Source organism: Camellia sinensis, chromosome 6, assembly GCF_055761805.1.
Source record: "Camellia sinensis isolate YWXY chromosome 6, ASM5576180v1, whole genome shotgun sequence".
Lineage (NCBI taxonomy): Eukaryota > Viridiplantae > Streptophyta > Magnoliopsida > Ericales > Theaceae > Camellia > Camellia sinensis.
In genome coordinates, this window is record NC_138966.1 from 193266712 (window position 1) to 193275989 (window position 9278).

At 34.1% G+C, this 9278-nt stretch overlaps 1 long non-coding RNA gene and 1 pseudogene across 1 annotated transcript; both read right to left on the minus strand.

Moving 5' to 3' along the window:
• Nucleotides 1–929: 929 nt before the first annotated feature.
• LOC114323286 (uncharacterized) lies at nt 930–2224 on the minus strand. Its single transcript, XR_003651092.2, has 3 exons — nt 2121–2224; nt 1338–1385; nt 930–1064 (listed from the first exon to the last, which is right to left on the minus strand). It is a non-coding gene; the product is annotated as an uncharacterized LOC114323286 (long non-coding RNA).
• An 840-nt stretch (nt 2225–3064) lies between these two features.
• LOC145793940 (vesicle-associated membrane protein 721 pseudogene) lies at nt 3065–3891 on the minus strand (annotated as a pseudogene).
• Nucleotides 3892–9278: the final 5387 nt, after the last annotated feature.

Genomic DNA, 9278 nt, shown 5'->3' on the forward strand with positions numbered 1-9278 from the left:
ATAATAATATAAAAATAACAATTTCTTCATAATAAAATATTTTTCCATTCATATAATTACACATTAACAAAATTATCCCACTACATAATGTTCCATAATACATATATAATGTTTAAATACATAATTTTGTTCATAATTCAAAATAACATAAACCAAATTTCATTACTAAAATAATAAAACAAATTGCATTTAAATTCTCACTTTCATAAATAAAATTGAGATCTAGACAGGATGAGCCATTTACTTTGGGTCCCATATTTTACATGCCGAGGATTCAAGTCATTGTGAAGGCATTATGACACACAAACCCTCCTTGCCTAACTGTCACCCCCTGTCCGGCCATTGCACTGCAAAATTGTGGGTCTCGATGCCAAAAAACGCTTCAAGGACACCTAGAATATGAAAGGCAATTTGATCAGCTGCAGCTATAACCGTGGTGGCCTTGTATAGAAAATTTGTAACAGAATCAGAAATGCTCAGTACAATGTTGAAGAGGGGATAGTGAAAATAAATTGCATAACTTTGGGCACTACAATGAAACTTCTTCGACACTTGCAACATATCACCTATGTAGTGCAAACATCTCTCAGTAGGACCCATGATCAACACTCTTGCGAGTGAGTCCAGTAAGCAAAAACATTCTTTACTTACAAGCCCTCATACAACCAAACCTCTAGAAAGCAAAAAAAATCCATTAATTTGCACATATTCCATGTAATGAAAACAACAAAGAAAGAAATATTGACATATTTTCGAGATACCAAATTAGAATCCTCAACATACGTAAGCAACCTGAGAAATAAAACTTCATTGCAAATAAAGTTGTTTTGCCGATTTATAGGCTAACAAGTATCCTTTAAAGAAATTTATTTATGATATTATTATAATAAATTTACTTGACATGTAAACAGTTTTAACAATTTAATTTACCTACTTACATGGTTCTTGAGACAATTATGAGGATCCCCATAAGTTCGATTTAGAGCATCTGCAATGGCAGTTACAAAGCAAGCAGCAGAAAAGCCGCTAGTTTCTCGGTCATGAATACCATTCAACAAAAGTACCTATAAAGGAAGTAAATGCATTAATACAACATAACAATGTTGAAAACCCTACATAATAAGAGCCACAATAGGTGTTTAATAGCTAGAATCTTCGAATATAATTAATGTCATCCGAACATCAAAGGAATTAAGGGCCTCAACTGAATATTTTCAGCAGAGCCAATCACAAAGGAATTAGTAACTTCCTGAACTATCAACCAAATTTACAACAATTACTCGACAGACTCTTTTCTAGTCAAAGAGCATACACATGATGCCTTGATAGAAGATTACCTTGGGGCAAGACCTTGAAGCGATGATCTCCCCAATGCCAAGTAAAACCTATGTATGGAGAATGATCAGTACAAGATAGAAATTAAAAACTTTCTTTTGTTTTCCCAATTAACAAACCACTGATGACAACTGTTTCATATCAACAGAAAAAACAAGATTAGAGAACCATTACCCACAACAGTGATCAAAGTAAGGCAACAAAAAGAGTTCCAAGAACATATTTTCATTCAAATTTTAGATTAGTAGATAAGCTTAGATATACAATGCATAATTAGTACAGCAAATAATTTAAATAAGGTGAACATAAGAATATGCCTTTGTTTATTTATGGATTCCAAGTATCTTTGTCAATAATAGTTCCGTTCAATTGATTAACTGATAGATGAACAAATTAAAACATGGAGTAGATAAGCCACCAAACCTCCAGCATGTGATAGGAGTATGACATAGCAAGTAGCAACCATAGAGATTAAAAATCCTTTAAATGATTGACAAGTTTTAATAAGAGAGCAAAGAAGCAATGTTCATGTATTTTCAGCTGCTTTAATAGCCCAAGACTCACGTTTCTGTAATAACCCCATAATATTATAATATCACAAAAAGATCTCTGTAATGGGCCTTGACAATGTTCCTTCTGGTGACAAAACTGATTTGTATATCCACTTCACCTTTTTCTAGTTTTTCTTAGTAATACAAGCTTGCCTACTGAAAACAAAAAATAAATAACTAATTAAAATTGCAAAGACTATCCCGAAAAAGTTTCAGTTTGGTTGATAGTGTTACCAGAGATGGGCAGATGGAAGTAAAAAGGGATCCCATAGCATAAATGATGCAGTCAATAGTCCTCAACTAATCCAGGACAGTTGGGTTTACATTAGGAAAAACCTATTCAATAGAAAGCACAGACATTATTTAGACAGCAGAAAAAATAAGTCATAGATATACTAACATGAACTTTTACAATGAAGTATTAATATCAAAGAATATGCAACTCAAAAGAAAATCTGTGGATTCTGATACACCACACTCTATTGCTGCTGTTCAATAAGTTTAGGGCTACACTGCAACATCTTAGACCAAATATGTAATACTGAAAAAATAAAAATTTCACTCCCCTAGACATATACTCCACACTCTATTGCGGTTCAATAAGTTCAGGGCTACACTGCAACATCTTAGACCAAATATGTAATACTGAAAAATGTAAGACAAGCCACAACTGAAAAAATAAAAATTTCACTCCACTAGACATTTCTGGTTCATCAAACTGCACTTGCTTTAAGCACAGGCCATAAGAAGGTAACCAAAGTATGTTTGCTCAGTACACATCAGAACTAGTGGAATAGGATCAATTGCCTTAGCATGCTGGCAAAGAAGGTGGGGTTTGACATGAGGTTCTCAAACAAACAAAAGTTGTAAAATTAGATGAGGATTAAAATGAAAGCTCAAAATTAAAAATAAATAAATAAATCATTGAAACAAGAAAATCACGATAGTTGTAGCATATCACATACCTTATTGTTCGAGAAAATATTTGTCACATAACCAACATAGTTCTCTAGGAAAAAGAAGAAAAATTAACCATCACATTACTTGACAGATTCAGTATTGGGTAGAAAAATTAACCATCACATTACTCAGGGTGAGGGGAAAAGGATGATTTTCCAAAATATGACGTCTAATTTCTATGATATTCATATCTTACATAAAAGTGAAAACTTGGACTTTCAAAATATCCAACATGTTATTGATGTGTCGATCAATCCAACAGGGAATGCAACAAGAATATCCTTTGCAATTCATAGTGTACAAATGTAATCATAGTAAAATGACACTCATTCTCTTCATTTTTTTTTATTTTTTTATTTTTCAATCATTGATTTCTCACGCTGAATAAAATGAGTTCCAGACACATAGGACCTTTGTAGCATAGTAATGACTAATGGCAAGTATACAAGAATAGGTCTTCTTTGTTAAGTGAGGAATGGATATAAAAATAATACATTATGAGTACAACATCTGTTCCACTATGCATGGTATAACGAACAAGCATGTGATGTACTATTTACCTCATGCAATAAATTGTTGCCTTCACTTGACATGTAGAACACCCGCTTTATTCTTGAAGGAAGTGCCGGAGTTAAAGAGCTTACATATCCATAAGCAGTTGAATGAATAAGAAATCTGGAATATGAATGCCAAAAATGAATCAAAACTAAGATTATAGAAACTAAAGCAAGTACAGAGTCACGAAATCAAAATAAGATTATAGAATCTAATCAAGAAAGCATGAATCAAAACTACGATGAGATGAAAATAGATAGATTAGCAACAGAGGTATGGAATGAAATAATGAGAGGAAGAAGGACAGACTGAAGCCGTCTTCGACGAGATAGTTGAAGGTGTGGCCATCGCAGTTGTAGGTGAACTTGTTGTTGGAGGAAGGGAGTTTCTGGAGGCACTGAGAAGCGATGCTCGTGAAATTTCCAGTGAATTCGGCGAGAACCACTGTTCCTCTAGCCACGAAGCTGTAGATCAAAGATTGTTGCCCCATCTCTCTCACACTCAAAACCCTAAAACCTAGAGAGACAAATGGGTAGAGAGATAAACGGAAGGAGAGATTGGGGTTTTGGGGGGGTGGGGAGAAGAACCTGATTGGGGATTTTGGTTGAACAGATTGGGAATTTTGGGTTTTTGGGGGGAGGGGGAGGGGGGAGTGGGAATGGAAAACAAGAAACAGATTGGGGATTTTGGGTTTTTGGGGAGGGGGGAGCGGGAATGGGAAGAGGGGGGGAATGAGAATTTTTTTATTTTTATTTTAATTTCCATCATAAATGAATATTTAAATGATAAAATGGTTTTTTTTTTTTCACGACGATAATAAAATTTATTTTTTGTTAAAATAAATTTTTTTTATAGTTAATGAATTTTTTTATTTTTTTTTTAGTTATTAAGGTTGAAAATTTATTTGTTTCATTTTATTTTAATGAATAAAAAATTATTATTATTATTTTTATTTGGTAGAAGCAGGGATAATATTTTAATGAAAAATATTTTCTATTAAAATAAAGTTAATTTTTTATGGTCAATGAAAAATATTTTTTTGCGACTCATTTTTTTTTTCTGTTACTAAAAATCAAGAACTAATTTTTTGTGATAGTGGATAGGGAGTGGCAGTAGTGGTGAAGGTGGTGGATAAGAGGTGATAGTGGTGGTGGTAGTGGTGGCGAAGGAGATTAGTGGTGAAGTTGTGGTAATAGTATAGGAGATAGAGTAGCGGTGGTGGTGGAGAGATAATGGTAGTAGTAGTGGTGGTAGTGGAGTTGTAGCGATGGTGGTAGTAATGATAGTCGTAGAGGTGGAGTGGCAATAGTGGTAGTAGTGGAATGGCATTTACAGTAGTGGTGAAGGTGGTAGAGGAGATGGGTGGTGAGAGACAGATAGAGAAGAGAGATAGAGAGAGAGAGAGAGAGAGACAAAGACAGAGTGATGAGCGAGAGAAAGACAAAGTGGTCGGTAAAAGTGTATTTTCTTGTAGTGGAGAGCTCGGTAAATAGAGAAGATGAGACGGAGAGAGTGAGCAAGGTGAACACAATGGCGGAGAGAGATAGAGAGATAAAGAAGAGAGAGAGAGAGAGAAAAAAAAATAAAGAGATAGAGAGTGAAAGACAGAAAAAGAGACAGAAAAGAGAAGAAAGATGAGCGAGAGAGACATAAAGATAAAAGAGATGAACGAGAGAGACAGAGAGAAGAGAGATGAACGAGAGAGAGGTGAAAGAGGTAGAGAGAAGAGAGATGGGTGAGAGAGATAGAGAGAAGAGAGATGAGCGAAAGAGACAAAGAAAGAAAAGAGATGAGAGAAGAAATAGATGAATGAGAGACAGAGAGAAAGAGAGAGAGAGAGAAATAGACAGACAGAGAGAGAAGATTGATGAATGAGAGAGAGAAAGAAAAGAGAGAGAAGATGATGAAAAAATGGGTGAAAAGATATAGACAAAGAGAGAGAGACAGAGAGAGAGAGAAAAAAAAAGAGCGAAAAGAGATAAACGAGAGAGAGATAGAGAGAGATGAGCGAGAGAGCGAGAGAGAAAAAAAAAGAGAGAAGAAAGACAGAGAGAGAAGATAGATGAAAGAGATAGAGAGTAGAGAAATAGACGAGAGACACGGAGAAAAAGAGAGAGACAGACAGACAAATAGACAGAGAAGAGTGATGAGTGATAGAGAGAAAGAGAAGAGAGACAGAGACACAGAGAGAAAGAAAGAGACAGACAGATAGAGAAGAGTGATGAATGAGAGAGAGAGAGAGAGAAGAGAGACAGAGACAAATAGAGAAAGGGAGATACAGACAGACAGAGAAGAGTGATGAGTAAGAGAGAGAAAGAGACAGAGAGACAGAGACAGAGACAGAGAGATAGGAAGAAGAAAAAATGGGTGAAAAGAGAAATGTTCAAAAGAGTAAGACGACGTCGTTTTTTTTTTAATTTTTTTTTGTGATAGAAAAATACCGTTGCATTTATTTAAACCATTTTGTGACTATATATATGAAGCCGTCTCAAAGCCACAATATATATATATATATATTTTTTTTTTTTGCAACGGTACCTATTAAAGTCGCATTTTTTTTTTGCGACTACAGTTTGTACCGTCGCAAATACATTTTTTTTTGCGACAGCATTTTATGCCGTTGCAAATACTCTATATTTTGCGACGGCAAGTTGTGCCGTCTTAAAAACTCACATTTTTTGCGACGGCAAGTTGTGCCGTCTCAAAACATCACATTCTTTTGCGACGACAAGTTATGCCGTCTCAAAAAGTCACATTTTTTTGCGACGGCAAGTTGTGCCGTCTCAAAAGGTCACTTTTTTGCGACGACAAGTTGTCCCGTCTCAAAAGGTCACGTTTTTTGCGACAGCAAGTTGTGCCGTCGCAAAAAGTCATTTTTTGCGACGGCAAATGTGCCGTCACAAAAAGTTCCGTCTCATAAACCCAATTTTCTTGTAGTGTAAGTTCAAATGTTAATTAACTTAACTTGTTTTTAATAAAAATTTTAAAACTTGGGTTCTATTTGGTTTAGTTTTTGAAAAGAGTTTTAAAAATTAAAAATTTGTTTGATTATAATTCTTAAAAATAATTTCGGAAGGATTTATAGTTTTATTTTTATTTTTTATTTTTCGAAGTTAAATAGATGGGTGTGATAGAAAATTCGATTGACTGAGGTGTAGATTGTGAGAAAATGAGAGAGGATAAAGAAAAATTAATCGATTGATTTATTAATAAATAATAAAAAAAAGAGAAGAAGAGAGGAGAGAGAAAAAATAATGTTAAAAAGAGTTTTAAAAATTGATTAACGAAACATATTTGTTAATTTTTATCATCCAACTTTAATTTAAAAATTAAACCAAATGTTGCCTTAATTTTTTTTAACCGACCTCATCAATAAAAATTTTTGGGGTGGCCACTAGTATGATGATTCACATATATTAAGGCACTATTGGTTTGTCCTAACAAAAAAGGACCAAGAAAGAAAATGACATTTGTTGCCTTATGGAATGAATTTTACACCTGAAAAATTTAAATAATTTTCTAAATATTGATTTGTGATTATATTTCAATTTTAAGTAATGAATACCAATCTCAATCAAACAATCAAAAATATAACGACACAACGATTTAACGTGAAAAAAATCACAATTAGAGCGTCCCCAATTGTGATAAAAATCACCAACCAAAACTACAAAATAATCCACTAAGAGGATAAAAAGAAATTACACATGCATACCCTCAACTACCTAGCGAATCCGCGCTCTAATTGAACCGACCCCGATGTGCCTCTTCTACGACATTCTTCTCATCGGAATCATCTTGCCCAACGTTGAATTCACCATGCTGATGTTGAATACACAATGATGAGCCACTTCGGAATCCACAAAAATTTCAGGCCTAAATTTCCCGGAATCCATTGAAGAGCACCTCTCTCTCTTTTGTGGACAAAAAGAATAAACACAAACCCCTTGATGATACCAATATGAAACTCGTAGATCCACAAATTACTTTCAAATCATAAAGGAAACACTTATAAAAATACCTTCCAACATATAAAACCTGAGTAGCTCTGTTCTCGCAGAATTTGGACGGCTTAAACCCTAAAAACAACATACGGTGCACTTTATAATAAATAGGATCGCGAAGACCGCTTGAGTGCACACTTCACCGCTTGAGCGGTGTGAGTAAAGCCGACCATTCTAGTGCACATTTCACTGTTCCAGCGGTGAAACATCTTTCCCAGATCACAAACTACATATCACATCTTTTCTAAATCACAAACTCCTTTCCCCGTACATAGTCAAGTGACAAATATAAAAGGCTCAAAATCACAAACTCATATGCATAGCCAAAATTCATGTTGGATTCACATCTAAACACTCACATCCTCACTTAAACAAAAGAGTGAATAAAATTACAACTAAAAGGAGTTTTGTCAAACGGGATTGCTAATTATAAAAACCTAACAATCTCTCCCTTTGGTAATTCCGAGACAAAACACACCTAACAAAGAAAATCCTAAACACCCCAACCCATTCTAACCAACCAAGATAGCTTTCTTAAGGTCAATATCTGCAAAACAATTATTAATGCAATGATTTGCAAAACAATTATTAGTAACACAAGAGTATATGAAAGCAAACAAGATTATCTTGAAGCATGAATAGATGAAATTTTTTTTAAAGAACATGCAGTATGAATAGATGAAAATTTTAAACATGTAACCACACTAAAAAAATTCTCAACAAATTCTCCTATAAAATTCTCTCCCTTTTTGTCATGAATTGTTAAAGGAAGCTCAGTCAAGTAAAGCAACAGCATAAACCATACAAGTAAGGACATGTTGATATAATAATCAATAGCATGTGAGCAATAAGCAATACATATCAGCATGCAAACCAATTTACACAAATCTCCCTTTCAAAACCAATCAATGTAAATTCATGCTAAATAAACTCTCCTACAATGATTAACCAAACTCCCCCTCACTAAAACCAACCACAAGCACCAAAAACAATGAACAAAAAGGAAAAAACAAAAATAATATGGTTGAGCAAGTAAGGAATTTCATATTTATATCTTAAAAACACACAAGAATATCCAAGAAATACATTTACTTGAAAACACAATGTGCACAACCTCTAGAAGATTTCTCATGAAAGAATGTGATGCAACGTGTGAAAATCATAGATCCCATGATAAAAGTGTGTATGTGGCTATTGGAGTTCGACAAACACTAGATTCAAATCCTAGTAGTGATCTGATGGCTAGATCTTCGATAAGAGAATATGCGAATGACTGAAAAAAGTCAAACATCTAGTGATCAAGAAGTATTTGTTTGAACAAATGTGAATGCTCCCCATACCATCTATTTGCATTTCCTCTGCTTATCCCTCTGTATTTGTCTTTTGACATGAGGAAAAGGTTACCTCATAGTCACTAACCAGGCTTCACTGCAATTTACAAAAACCTAACAACAATTTTTGAATATTGTTACAAAAACCTAACAACAATTTTTTCACCTCTTAAATTTGTAATATTGTCTAAATTTAAATATAAAAATTTGGATATAATGTCATGTGATTGCTACAAGATGTAAAAGATGATGCTGTGAAATCAATACATTAGTGACATATTATATGATAAAATAAAATTTTTATAATACATATCTTATTTTAGGGTGTGTATTATATGTCTAAGTTATTGTGAGTGTTGATTTTCGACCACACAACCAAACAGGGAACTTAGTTGGAGAGCACCGACAGAATAAATTGAGCCAATCACCTGCCAATAAAAAGATGAGAATACCGTGGTGGTTCGTCTATCTAGGGGCACTATGACGATCAAGTCAGTCAACTTATCTCTCAAAGATATTAAATGAATACACAATTCACAATC